This window comes from Pongo pygmaeus, chromosome 5 (assembly GCF_028885625.2).
Source record: "Pongo pygmaeus isolate AG05252 chromosome 5, NHGRI_mPonPyg2-v2.0_pri, whole genome shotgun sequence".
Taxonomy (NCBI): Eukaryota; Metazoa; Chordata; class Mammalia; order Primates; family Hominidae; genus Pongo; species Pongo pygmaeus.
In genome coordinates, this window is record NC_072378.2 from 88,660,847 (window position 1) to 88,676,173 (window position 15,327).

The 15,327-nt window shown below is 40.9% G+C and overlaps 1 long non-coding RNA gene across 1 annotated transcript in view; it reads right to left on the reverse strand.

The window, feature by feature from the left end:
• LOC129038311 (uncharacterized) overlaps window positions 1–15,327 on the reverse strand; it is a 15,897-nt gene continuing 570 nt past the window's right edge. The window contains exons 2-4 of the long non-coding RNA XR_008503118.1: window positions 13,681–13,767; window positions 2,235–2,377; window positions 1–1,877 (exon numbers count right to left, since the gene is read on the reverse strand). This is a non-coding gene — a long non-coding RNA (uncharacterized LOC129038311). The remainder of the gene's footprint in view (window positions 1,878–2,234; window positions 2,378–13,680; window positions 13,768–15,327) is intronic.

A 15,327-nucleotide genomic window follows, 5' to 3' on the forward strand; every position in this document is an offset into this window, starting at 1 on the left:
TTCTGGAGACAGGGTCTCTCTGTGTCACTCAGACTGGAATGCAGTAGCATCATCACAGTTCACTGCAGCCTTGACCTCCTAGGCTGAAACGATCCTCATACCCCAACCTCCTGAGTAGCTGGGACCACAGGCCTGCACCACAACGTGTGGCTATTTTACGTTATATTTTATTTTATTTTATTAGTAGAGATGAGAGCTCACTATATTGCCCAGGCTGGTGTTGAACTCCTGTGCTCAAGAGATCCTCCTGCCATGGCCTCCCAAAGTGCTCGGGTTATAGGCATAAGCCACTGTGCCTGGCCAAAACATTTTTATTTAAGGTAAAACATACATACTGTGAAATAATATGAGTGTACAATTTGATGACTTTTGACAAATATATACACTTGTGTAACCAACTCTCCAATCTAGATATAAAACACCATCACTCAGAAAGTTCTCTCATTTCTCCTACTAGTCAGTCTTCACTTCTGAAGAGGAATTGCCACTTTGATTTCTATCCACATCCATTAATTTGGACTCTCCTTGAACTTTTTTTTTTTTAATAGACATGCAGTCTCACTATGTTGCCCAGGCTGGTCTCAAACTCCTGAGCTTAAGTGATCTTCCTGCGTCAGCCTCCCAAAGTGTTAGGATTACAGGCGTGAGCCACTACATCTGACCTTGAACTTCTAATAAATGGAATCACACAGAATGTATTCTTTTGTATCTGGCTGCTGCTTCTTTTTTTTTTTTTTTTTTTTTTTTTAGACTGAGTTTTGTTCTGTTGCCCAGGCTGGGCTGGAGTGCAATGGCATGATCATAGCTCACTGCAGCCTCAAACTCCTGGGCTCAAGCAATCCACTGGCCTTGGCCTCTCAGAGTGGTGGGATGACAGGTGTAAACCACTATGCCTGGCCTATTTCTTACAGTTCTGGAAGCTGAAAAGTTCAAGGTCGAGGGGCTGCATCTGGTACAGGCCTTGCTGGTGGAACTCTCTGCAGAGTCCCAAGGTGGTACCACATGCCAAGGGAGCTGAGTGTGCTAATATGCTAGCTGAGGTCTCACTCTTCTTATAAAACCACTAATCCCACTCCCAAGATAAATTAATCCATTAACCCATGAACTCATTAATCCATGAATGGATTAATCCATTCAGAAGGTGGAGCCCTCATGACCTAATCACATCTTAAAAGCCCCACCTCTCAATAGTGTCACATTGGGGATTAGATTTCAGCATAAGTTTTGGAGGGGACAAATATTCAACCATATCAAGAAGTTACTGAACAGTAATGGCAATAAAGTTTTAAAAATTGAATCTATCTGGCTGAGTACAGTGGCTCACACCTGTAATCTCAGCACTTTGGGAGGCTGAGGTGGGAAGATAATTTGAGCTCAGGAGTACAAGACCAGCCTGGGCAACATAACAAGACCCCGTCTCTATTTTTTTTTAATTAAAAAATAATTGAACCTATCCTTTCTCTTGACCAGCTCTACTGATGGCCTACTTAGGTTGCTAATGTGGGATGGTTGCAGGCATAACTGGAGAGGCCTTAAAAGTTTGCTGTGGACTGGTGGAGGCATGGTTACTTGGTAGAACTCTGTGGTGGGTTTCCAGTGACATGGAAAGTCTTCACACCACTGAGGAGTTTGCTTCAGGCTGGTCCTTGGGAAGCCATAAGAGATGGTGGTGGAACTGTGGCTGGATGACATGAGTCCAATTCCTGCCACAGCCTCTAGCCAGAGTCAGTAGTGTGTGCACCTGTCACTGGCCTTTTAGTGGGTTTCATATTTGTTCAGACTTGTCCAGTTGGCCAGAAGCTGACTTTGTGTGAAATGGGAAATGCTGCTTTCACAAACGCTGGTTGCACTAATTCAACCTCTTGACAAGCTGGGCACTGTTCAAAAAGGAGAATGCAAAAGTTAATCATCTTTGGAGGACATCAGCCTCCAAAGAGAAAGTAATCAAAAGTACTGAGCCTATTGGACACCTATGGAAAGCTGACGAGAACCAACTCAATCCTGAAGGAGGAAATAAGTTTCCCAATAAAATAACCTAATGAAGACAGATCCAGACACTCAAGAAAAAAGGAGATGATGGTTGAAGTTACAAGGATGATGCTGTCACTGGCCTAGCAGTCATCACTTCATAGAGAGCTTATGCAAACAACAGCTTCCTCATTGTCCTTCAGAAAAATGGGCCATTCCCTTCCCTCCACTCAAACTTCTTGTGCTGCCAAGCCACATTCATTCACCTTCTCTCCAATAGGAGGTTCATTTTTGCCCTGGATCCAAGGAGGCAGTCCCTGCAGAGATCTCTTTTTCCTTCTCATTCTCTTTTGGGAAGCACTTATGGAGCCCTCTCAATGGGCAGGAGTTTTTCCTCCACCATCACATCCTAAAAACAGAAATGAATTCTTTTGAAATTAATTCAAAGTTTGAGTGAACAAATTATTGGAACCAAGATCAAGAAACTAAAGACTTGCCGGGCGCAGTGGTTCACACTTGTAATCCCAACACTTTGGGAGGCTGAGGTGGGCAGATCACTTGAGGTCAGGAGTTCGAGACCAACCTGGCCAACATGGTGAAACCCTGTCTCTACTAAAAATACAAAAATTAGCTGGGCATGGTGGCACACACCTGTAATCCCAGCTACTCGGGAGGCTGAGGGAGGAGAATACCTTGAACCCAGGAGGCAGAGGTTGCAGTGAGCCGAGATTGCGTCACTGCACTCCAGCCTGGGCGACATGGTGAGACTCCATCTCAAGAAAAAAAGAAAGTAAAGACTTTTTACATCTTTTCTCTTCAAAAGGAATTTTAATCTTTTTTTTTTTTTTTTAAGCATTTTAAAAACTGCTACTTAATGGCCAGATGCGGCGGCTCATACCTGTAGTCTCAGCACTTTGGGAGGCTGAGGCAGGAGGATACCTTGAGCCCAGGAGTTTGAGACCAGCTTAGGCAACATAGTGAGACCTCATTCTACCAAAGAAATTTTTTTTTTAATTAGCCAGGCATGGTGATGCATGCCAATGGTCCCAGCTACTTGAGAGGCTGAGGTGGGAGGAACACTTGATCCCAGGAGTTTGAGGTTGCAGTGAGCTATCATCATGCCACTGCACTCCAACCTGGACAACAGAGTGAGATCCTGTCTCTAAAAAATAAAATAAGATAAAATATAAAAATATAATAAAAGAACATGCTTGTGTTCAAAATGACATTTGATAAAACTTTAGCTGTTTTATAAATATTTTAATATAAATCTCATAATTATTTGTTTTCTCTATATATAAGTATAGATATTGTTTTATATAATTATATGTTTATCAATAGTATACAATTCCAAGTGGATTCTATAGAGTCTTCAGAAGCTCTCAGCAGGATTGGGCCCTGGCTGCATAGAGTGGCAGTCAGTTCACTAATGCACATTGTATTGGCTCTTCTTGCTTGCATCACCCTCCTGCCTCCTTTATGCCTGCTACATTTCTCATCCTCCCTTGCCTGTAGATATGAATATGACCACATTCTGGCCAAAGACATGTAAAGGGAAATGTAATAAGAGATACCCGGAATGGCCCCTTAAGGGACTTTTTTTCAGCTGAGGGGATACACTCTTTGTCCTTCTTTTCTTGCTACTGCCTGAAATGTGGGCATGATAGCTGGAATGCCAGCAGTTATCTTGGACTCATGAAGAAACCTTGAGGAAGGAAGCCACACACTAGGATAGCAGAACAGAAGTGTGAATACTTGGTTCCTGATGGCAGTGAAGTTGCCCTGGACTAACACCAGACATATTTTATATGGGAGGGAAATATAATTCTTATTAAGTTACATGATATTTGGGTTTTAGAATAAATGCTGCTAAATCTAATTTTAGTGAATCCATCTTGCAGGGGTCTGTCCCACAGACCTTGACCCAAAGATGGATGAATAACATACACTGACATAGGATATTTTGCCTGTCAGTCTGGCTGAGGGTCTGGGCCACTTACAGACACCAAGTAGGGTGCTGTAGAGTTGCAGCCTCGGCTCTGACTCCTGGCCCTGCCGGCATTTATTCAGCACACATTAAATGACAAAGGCTTTGAGTCAACACCATTAGAGGGTAATTAAGCTGGTTGCCCCCACCCAGAGCCATCCTGATCTCAATCCTGATCAAAGGTTAGTTTTAGGACCACATGAGTAAAGTTATTTAGATAAACTCCTCTACATTCCTATGCATCTACACCCTAAGCTTTTAAGAGAATTCAGCTGCCTTCAGCCAAACACTTTAGTGAAACTATGCAAACCCCCCCCAGGCCTTCCAAGAGGGTTTGTGTTTATTTCCTATAGTTTTACAATTCCTCCCACCATCCTGACGGAACCCCCACATATCTTTTATCCTACCCCTTCAGCTCGGTCTTTCTTTGGTGGTGACAAAAGGCAGGTGGGATATCATAGTAGTTACTAAAATAGTTAGCAACCCAAGCCTGTTCCTCAAACCACTTGAAGAATGGATTCCCCATTTTCTAGCTGTTTCCCCTGTGCAGTAATACCAATAAGTAGGACCAGAAATAGATCCACTACTGAGGGAACTTGAAGCTTCTAAAATTTGGGGGCAACTATATAAGAACACAACATTACAAATACAAAATTAGATACTCTCTCAGATGGGGTTCCTTAAAAGCAGAGCCTGAGATGGAGATTCTTGTGCAAGTGATTTATGAGTGGGCTCTCAGAAAATTGTAAGGGAGAAAGGGATGCAAGATAGGGCAGGAGTAATTAGGCAAAGGGATGGTTTCGGAAGAGATCTAGCCTCAGGCTGATTTCATGGGGAGCTCTGGAGTGTAAATTACCCTGCTGTGAGTCAAAAGCTTTTACACTGATCAGTCATTGGGGTGGTTCAAGCTCCCAGGCAAGGTGGCTCCCCCAGGCCTGGGCAGTCTGCTGCAGAAGGGTACAGGTGTGGGTCCTTGGTAGAGAACACCTGCAGCAGCTGGTAGATGGGTGCACTGGCTTGCTGAAGGGAATCAGGGAAGGAGACTAACAGCTATTGCTACAGATAAGAAGAGAAAATGGTCATTTAAAATCTTAAGAAATTGGTAAATATTGTAAATATCACAAAATTCAGAAAAATATACCATTTCTCCTATTTTTTTACTTCATAATTTTTGATCACCTCTTCATATGGCAATGGTTTTGTAATGTAGTTTTCTATAGAAAGTCTAGCATAATTGATTTAAATTTGTTTTTGTTATTGATCATTTAGAAAAGTTCCTTTTAGCTTCATTATTTAGCTATAATCCGTTACAAGTAATGCCATGTATATTTTTAGGATTATCGTCAAATTTGGTAAAGCCCCTATCAAATTTTTTTTGTATATTGGCTGTAAGATTTAAAGGCATTTCAAGTTTTCTTGGACAGATAAATCTTAAGTTCTCTTTGAATTGGCCACACTCATTAACCAGTTTGTCTTCAATGTCTTATTTCAATGGCATATAATGAGTTTATATTATCTTTATTGATACATTTAAATTTTCTTCCAGTGAGTGACATGTCATCAGGCTTCATCAAGATCAGACAGATTGTGTGTAGTACTGCCAAGTTTGTACCCTATACGCAGTAATTCTGATAAACTCAATTTTGTACCATTCCCATTGAAAGAGAGAAGGAAACTGTGAAACAGTTGTAATTGTGTATATGGCATCATTGAGTATATTCTTCACAAGTAGAACTTCCTTTTTGACCAGGAAGATGAAAACAGACTTGTCCCTCCTTAACAATTTTACATATCTGGTGACTAGAAGCATTTCCAATAGACTGACTTTTACCTCCATTCATTTCAAGCCTTGTTTCCCCTTCACTATCCATATACTTATGGTGTTGCCCATTGTAGGACAAGGTCATATTGCAATATGACCTCTGGCCCTGAACATTTACCTGTGCGGATACCAGGTAAGTTGCCACGTGGGCAATAAGAATACTGCTGGATGCCATTTCTGCACCTAGACAGCTAGATGAGTGTTGCAGACGTCACGTGACTGCAATACACATAATTATATCCATTAAACCCAAACCAAATGTATGCCCAGTTCAACTTTCCCTTAGTTGGAACCCAGAATGCCTGTGGCCACTTCAATGTCAAACTGTGAGGTTTCATCATCTTTGTTAGATCTGTGTTCCCAAGTATCTTACTGACCAAGAGACGTCCTTACCAAGAACATTAGTTAAATCATGTTCACTTAACTCTGCTAATTCAGTGTAATTTATTTCTAATATGTTAATATGCAAAATATTTTCAAACATATACATCTTCATGATACTTAAATCTTTTAAAATTTCTAACCAGAGGCCAGGCGCAGTGGCTCACGCCTGTAATCCCAGCACTTTGGGAGGCCGAGGCGGGCGGATCACGAGGTCAGGAGATCGAGACCATCCTGGCTAACACGGTGAAACCCCGTCTCTACTAAAAATACAAAAAAAATAGCCGGGCGTGGTGGCGGGCGCCTGTAGTCCCAGCTACTCGGGAGGCTGAGGTGGGAGAATGGCATGAATCTGGGAGGCGGAGCTTGCAGTGAGCCAAGATCACACCACTGCACTCCAGCCTGGGCAACAGAGCTAGACTCCGTCTCAAAAAAAATAAATTTCTAACCAAATACACACCTTTATATTTGGAAAATGTCCACATTTCATGCCCTTATTAATCTTACAGATTCCCTCAGAATAAATTTCTCTTTTGATGAACTCTATACTTCATTGTAAAGTTACCCCAAAATGTGGTAGTATAGCAAAGGGATGTCAGACAATTTCTCTGGTATGAGTAGTGGAAGCTAAGGGTGGAAGCCATTACTACAGTCTCTTACAGACATGTTGATATTTTGTACAAGATGTTTCCTCCAGATTATTTCATCAGCTTTTAAGGTTTTTCAACTCCCACAAGCTTGCTGTCCTGTTAGAATCATGGATTGATTAAGGTGATTCTCTATAAAGTGTTATAATTTCTCCTTTATACATGGTTCTCAATTCCACTGAAACTTTACTAACAATTGCTGCTTTGGATATTAAATCAACCAAAAACTAATAAACACTTACTGAGTTTCTACATTAATTTAAAAAAAATACAGTGACGCTAATAGAAAGTCCAAAATGGGACACAAGAAGCACTTTATAGAAAGCATTTCAGGCTGGATAGAATGGCTCACACCTGGAATCTCAACACTTTGGGAGGCTGAGGTGGGAGGATTCCTTGAGGCCAGAAGTTTGAGACCAACCTGGGCAACATAGTGAGATCCCATCTCTAAAAAGAAAGAAAGAGTTTCAGAGTTTGAAACTGGAATCTGAGTTCATGTATAGGGGATTTGTTTATTTCACAGCCTTAGGTATTTGAAGATCAAATTATTTTGGTTTAGCAACTACAGTGGATGATCCTATCATGCAACATATAAGTTCGGGTTTAATATGATCTTGCATGAAAATTATTTAGCCATTAATCGAAAGCAAACAAAGAGGCTGATAATAAATTAGCTATTTTGGCCTTTCCATTTATTTATTTAGCTTAGCTTGTTTTCTTAAACTTCACCTTCATTGTGTAATGCCTGGGCTAAAAATGCATATCACAATTTTTTGTTTTATTATTTTATTGCAGACAATTTTAAAAATAGAAATATTTAGACCAGACTACAGCAATGTAAAAATTTTACGGCTGCATACTGTTTCCTTATTCCCCCTCTTTTTTTCTCTCTTTCCTTCAGACATATTCATTGTTTGTTTCCTCTGATAGTTTCTCTATTACTCTAAAATTAATTTATGTGGTATAGGTCTCTTCTAATGGTAAATATAAACCATTGGACATTCCAGTTTAATAACTTTGATTTTTAGGCCTTTTATTCACATTTTCAATATAATTTTGGTTCACTTCCATTCAACAGCATACACTGTTCTACAATTAATTTTGTCTTGTACTAACCCTTGGTATTTAGTGCTATGGTCAAATCTGGGGTTTCAAGATTTCTTTTTTTTTTTTTTTTTTTTAATTTTTGCATTTGTTGTAGAGACAAGGTCTCACTATATTTCCTATATTTCCCCGGCTGGTCTTAAACTCCTACGCTCAAGCCATTCTCCTGCCTTGGCCTCCCTAAGTGTTGGGAGTACAGGCATGAGACCCTGCACCCAGCATCAAACTTTCAAAGCAACATGATAGATCCATATTATATGTCTTCATGATTGCAGACCTCTGCATGGTCAAGTGTTCCTGGAGAAACAAATTGGACCACTTGCCAACAACAACACTTGGGTACAATTATAAGCTAATTTTAGACAAGAAAAGAAATGAGAACATCAACTGCTGCCACTTGGTATGAATTAGACAATGAAGAAAGTATTTACTTTTCTGAAATGGTAATAAAAATGGCATTCTAGGTTTTTGGAAATTTTCCAGGTGAGGTTTCTAAAAAACAAAATATTTTAAAAAACGAGAAAAAAAAAATTGGCCAGCTATCACATTTGCCTGAAAAAAATTGAATTAAATATCTCTATCAGTCCTGGCATGGTGGCTTACTTTGGGAGGCCAAAGTGCTGATCACAAAGGCGGGCAGATCACTTGAGGTCAGGAGGTGAGACCATCCTGGCCAACATGGTAAAACCCCGTCACTACTAAAAATACAAAAATTAGCTGGGTGTAGTGGTGCACTCCTGGAGTCCCAACTACTTGGGAGGCTGAGGTGGAAGAACTGCTTGAACTTGGGAGGCAAAGGTTGCAGTGAGCAGAGATGGCACCACTGCACTCCAGCCTGGGTGACAGAGTGAGACCCTGTCTTAGAAAAATAAATAAATAAATAAATAAACAAATAAATAAATATCTCTACCACAGTTCATCTTGAACAAACTTTTCCCCTAAGCCAAATTAATTTATAACAAAGAAAGCTAGTTTTAGTGAAGTCGGGTAGCTTACAATAATAGCAATGATGAAATTTTTGTTAGTTGACATAGAAAACTTAATATTAGAGCAAATAGGACTGTAAAATGAAGCTTTTGAAGAACCTTTTAATCTTTGTTTTTTTTAGAGACCGAATCTCACTGTGTTGCCCAAGCTGGAGTGCAGTGGCACAATCATTGCTTACCAAACTCCTGGGCTCAGTTGATCCTCCCTAATAGATAGGACTACAGGCACATGCCACCATGACCAGCTAGTTTTTAAATTTTTTTGCATGAGAAGATGGGGTCTTGCTGTGTTTCTCAGGCTGGTCTCAAACTCCTGGCCTCAGGCAATCTTCCTGCCTAGGCCTCCCAAAGCGCCGTGATTACAGTCCTGTGCCACCACACCCAGCTAATTTTTTGTATTCTTTTGGAGAGGTAAAGTCTCATGTTGGCCAGGCTGGTCTGTGCATGAACTCCTAGGCTCAAGCCATTCTCCTGCCTCAGCCTCCTAAAGTGCTGGGATTATAGGCAAGAGCCACCCTTATGACCTTATTTCACTTTAATTACCTCCCTAAAGTCCTGCTGCCAAATACAGTCACATTGGAGGTTAGCACTTGGACCTGTAGTTCCAGCTACTCTGGAGGCTGAGGTGGAGGATTGCTTGAGCCTGGGAGGTTGAGTCAGCAATGACCTGTGATCACACCTCTGCACTCTGGCCTGTGTGGCAGAGCAAGACCCTGTCTCAAATAAATAAATAAGGTGATAAGGGTGGAGCCCCAGCTGGAGTGGCTGTTGGGTATACATAGGAAGGAAAGGAGAGATGAGTCAGTTGCCAGAGGGAGAGAGGTTCTGGGGGAAAAGAGAAATGCTTAAAGCATTTTAAGGAAAGTTTACAGTGCAAGGTATGATGTAATGCTTTCTTTATCTCCCTTCAAAGCATTCAATAAAATATATAATAACCATCAGTGGTCTGGATTTGAATTTAATGCCTCAAGTCTGGCCTAAAGATAAAAATGGAGCAAACGGAGAAGCTGCAAAAGGGCCCCAGCCATAAACAAATTATATTTGTTACACAAACGTGAGCATATGCACATGCAGAGACAGAGAGCTGGGACTACAGGGACATACCACCACACCCAGCTAATTTTTTTTTGTTAACTTTTTTGTAGAGATGGGGGGGTGGTCTCACCATGTTGCTCAGGCTGGTCTCGAACCCCTGAGCTCAAGCAGTCCTCTTGCCTTGGCCTCCTAACGTGCTGGGATTACAGGCATGAAGCACCAGTCCTGTCCTATTTACTAATTTTTAGAACACACATATTTTTATTAATGACTTCTTATCACATTTTTAATAAAAATTTATTCCCACAGAACACCTTGAGGACTGTAACCCTGTGACCATCTATACCTGCCATCCATTCCTGCTAGCATCTTTGAAATATGTAGCAACAAAATGACCAGGAAGTTTGAGAAGTGAATCCTTAGTAAAAGTAATTATTAACCATGGTATGTACAGGGTCGAGGTGAACACATTGCTTGAGAGATCAATGTAGGAATCTCTTCAAGGACTTTAACAGCACTGCACAGGGCCCAAGCTCTAGATGTTGTATAGAGGACCAGGGGCAGTCAAAGTTCTCCACCCATTTTCCTAAGCCGTAACGGTAGGAGAGAAATGTTCTTGTTAACCACAAGCTGGGTTACGTCTTTGCAGTGTTGTTTTGTACACACTGTGGGGAATCAGGGCAAAGGAAAAGCCTGTCCTCTCAGAACCTCCCTGTCCTCATTTCCAGGAATAGTGATGGAAAACAGAGCAGCTAATCTCACTGCCAAGAGAAGGGAAGCCAAAGGGAGCCTCAGGTCATCAGGTACCAGGACATTCAGGGCTTTAAAGTCACTGCCTTCACTTTGTGGGCCATTTGAAGAAATCCGTACAGAACTTGAAAACGAGTTGTAATATAATCTTGCCCAGCAGAAGCAAGGGTCTGCCAGGTATTTTTGCTCATTCCCTTTTTGTTTTTCAGGGTTGTTTCCTCAGCTTACATTTTTCCCTTTCAACTCACTCACTCCCTGGATGGTTTAATTCCCCTCTGGGTATACCATTACTCATACTAGCTATGTAGAAATGCACTTTCCTTGGTGCTCTGCTGGTCTCCTCCTGGACAACTGCATCCACCTCCTCTCCACGTGTCTAATGCACATCCATCAATTTGCCCCTCACTCTTATTTCCCCTATTTTGTTTCATGGCTTTACCATTTACTCAGCTGTTAACCCGAGAAACTTCAGTTCTCTTTCCCCCTTTCTCTGCAGCACCTTCTTCACCTAAACAGACATTCAGTGAGGCATTAAGTCTGGCCACTTCTGCCCATGGAATGTTTCTGGAATCCTTGGACTTTGCAAGCACCTTTTATTTATTTATAATTTTTTAAATTATTTTTTAAAGACAGAGTCTCACTCTGTCACCCAGGCTGGAGTGCAGTGACACAGTCTTGGCTCACTGCAACCTCCACCTCCCAGGTTCAAGTGATTCTCCTGCCTAAGCCTCCTGAGTAGCTGGGATTACAGGCGCCCACCCCAACACCCAGCTAATTGTTGTGTTTTTAGTAGAGATGGGGTTTCACCATGCTGGGCAGGCTGGTCTCAAACTCCTGATCTCAAGTGATTCGCCCACCTCGGCCTCCCAAAGTGCTGGGATTACAAGTGTGAGCCACTGCGCCCGGCCTGCAAAAGCTTTTAACTTATCTCAGACCTAAGTCTGTTTCCAATTCATCTTCCACATAGTCAATTATTCTTGTAGAACAAATTTCTGATCTTGTCTCTCTCCTGCTTAATAACATCCAATAGTTTAGCCATTGTCTAAGTTTTATTTTATTTTACTTTGAGACAAAGTCTCACTCTGTTGCCCAGACTGGAGTGCAGTGGTGCAATCATGCTCACTGACTGCAGCTTTGACCTCCCGGGCTCAAGCAATCCCCAAACCTCAGCCTCCAGAGTAGCTGGCACCACAGGTGTGTGCCACCATGCTTGGCTTATTTACTTTATTATTTTATTTTATTTTGTTTTTTGTAGAGTCAGGGTCTCCCTCTGTTGTCCTGGCTGGTTTTGAACCCCTGGGCTCAAGCTATCCTCCCACCTCGGCCTCTCAAAGTGCTGGGATTACAGGCATGAGCCACCAAAACCAGCTAAAGTTGTAATTCCTTAGCAATGTGTCGTATACTTCCTCTATGTCCCTTCATCCCCAATCAAATTCACCTTTCTGCTCACCTACTCTCTTAGTTGTCTGCTTTCTGCCATATGACAACCAGCTCTTCCAACACCTTAGCCCAGATTGATTTTAAATGTGCTATCTAGTGCGTGTTACATGTTTGTTTCAGCTAGAGAGGTTTCTGGAGTTAACCAAGTTTGCATGTGTGTCTGGCGATGCTTAGGAGAATGTTGTAAATGACCAATATACTAGAGTGACACTGTGATTTGCTTCTTCTCCATGCTGGCAGCAGCAGTCCCCAGATCGTGCAGTGGCCAGCATTTTGTTCAGGAGAAAATTGCTGTAGGTCCAAGTATTGTTAAACTGAAACAATGTAGGCTGGATTCACGTGCACTTTTGGAAATATCGTATATTTTGAAGGTATTATAAGTTTGATTTTTTTTTGGTGAAATATCTGCACTCTGTCCTTGGATCAAATCATTTTTGCACTTTTTATTCCTTTCCCCCACAATTATTATTATTATTATTATTTTTGAGACGGAGTCTCGTTCTGTCCACCCAGGCTGGAGTGCAGTGGCGCAATCTCGGCTCACTGCAAGCTCTGCCTCCCGGGTTCACGCCATTCTCCTGCCTCAGCCTCCCGAGTAGCTGGGACTACAGGTGCGTGCCACCACGCTCGGCTAATTTTTTGTATTTTTTAGTAGAGACGGAGTTTCACCATGTTAGCCAGGATGGTCTCGACCTCCTGACCTCGTGATCCACCCGCCTCGGCCTCCCAAAATGCTGGGATTACAGGCGTGAGCCACTGCGCCTGGCCCCCCACAATTATTTTTGTTTGTTTGCTTTTCATTCCTGAAATCCTGCACTGAAGCTTTCTGGTACTTCTATTTACTTTTTCTCTACCTTTAATTTTCTTCATTTTATTTTTCATTCCATTCCTTTTTCTATGTTTTCAAAAACTTTTTTTTCCCATTTAGCTCATGCTTTGCCATGACCTCATGCTTTGCTATGTTGGGGATTTTATTTTATTATTTCTATCTTAATTCAAAGAATATAAACCATACAGAAGCCTGCTGCCTTGCAAAAGGAGTTCTGAATCTGAAGCCCAAAATAATATCCAGTATAGTCTTGTACAATTTGGCTGTATTTTAGTTGCTTTTCCAGGGTAAAGGAAATTTTTGATCTACTCTTTCCACCAAAGCACTCATTTGTCATGAATGTCCTGTTCTCATAGTTATTGAGTCAGTTGTGATGACAGCTGATTTTCTAAGCAGCCAGGAAAGAAGAGGAATCTTTATATGTTTTTTCCCCTTTTTTCTCATCAGGAGCTGAGAAAGAACATTTATATACTTTAAAACCAGTCCTCAAGAAAGAACTATCTGTACTCCTCTCACCCTCCCAAAAAGGTTATACATCTTAATACTAAATTCTGGATATTGTCTTGTTTCCTCAGATCCAGCACCAGCTAAAGGAAGGGAGCTTGTATACATTTTTTTTTGTTTCTAATAAAAATATACAGGTTCCTTACCAGTAGCACATGGATAGGGTAGACAGTTGTATGAATATTACGGGTACAAATGAAAGTAATAGTAAGAATTTATGAGCTGACCAGATTCTAGAAGGCCACATGTCCAACTCCATCAGCTTCCAGAAGCAATTCTTCCTGCCCCCAGCTCCACATAAAGGACTGAGAAGTCTAGGAAGAAGCATAACAATGTCTATTGGTAGTCAGTGTCGTTTAATGATTAATTGCTGCCATTATTCAGTTAGTTTATTAGATTCAAGAAGAATAATCAGCCAACAAATATTTATTAACACAGAGGAAACGCTGACCATAAGATGTTAGGTGCTGGGGAATGCAGTGGGAAAACGAAAGAGTTTAAAGGCTGGAGGGGAAGATAAACGGTCAGCAAGTTATCACAGTTTATCAAATAAATGAATTCAAGAGTGCAAAATACCATAAGCAAGAAATACAAGGTGTCAACAGTAGAAACTGAATACATACATGCCTGTGGGCATGTATACCCACCCACCCACCCACATATATACACAAGGAATAGAGCTTAAAATGAATCTGTCTTTCCTCTACCTCAAGTGGCAGCTTTGTTAATTGCTGCAAAGCAATATAAATAGCAGCTTCTATATGAAATTATATGCATCCCTTTTCTGTTGCTGTTTATTGATGCCTGAGGAGGGCGAACATGGGTTCTACTGATGTCAGCAGGCAGAGTTGCTGCAGTAAAATTTATTCGAAATGAGTGTTGTGGGTTCTGATTTGAATAGATAAGCTGTAGATGCATTTATGAATTTGCATGTATGTTTACACAAGCAATAGACCATGGTGGCTGAAAGTCAGCCACTGGAGGTTGACTCTGGCTTCTGTTCTACAGTGGGTCCACTACTTACTAGCTCTATAATCTTGGACATACATCTGTAAAGTGAAGATAAATAACCACATTAACCACCTCATAGTTTGCTATGAGGATTAAATGAATTAACACATGCTAAGCCCTTGGAACAGTGCCTAGCACAGAGTAATTGCTCTACAAATGTCACCTATTGCTTTTGCTCTCCAATCCCCCCTCTCCCCTTTTTTTAGCCAACTAACTGAGCAGGATAATATTGAATCTCGTGGATACAGGGGAAATTTTCGTCAGCAGAATACCAGAGAAAGATTTATTAAGTATTGCCAAGGGGGCCCAGGAATTTAATAACACATTTGTTGTTTTTAGAGCTGAGTTTTTGTTGGAGTGTTAACTGAGAAAGAAAGTTTTCAGACGCGAATGGATTGTGACATTTACTCTGGTATTATTAGCATATAGAGTAGTAAAAACAGTAATTGATAGTCTTCATGCATGTTAGCTTCCCTTAGACTTATTTTCAAAATATACATTTGGTTTATCACATTAATATATTGTGTCCCACTTAACATAGTTGAGACAAATTAAGGAAAGATGATAGGGTATGAAGAGCTGATAGAAGCTTTTAATATGTGGAAAACCTCAGAATATAAACATCTACAGTGTTATTAATAGGCATACCGTCAACAACAGTTTTTCAGACTTTGTGCTTCACTCTGGAGAAAAAACTCAGTTATAATGTAACACCAGCTGCACATATCATGTTAATGGAGTTCAGCATCAATTAAAATTATAAACGAAACCTGTCATATGTTCCCTTTCAAAGCTGTTCAAGACAACTGTCCAAATCAACAAAACAGTATGAATATTTACTACCATAAATCTTTTAACTCTTT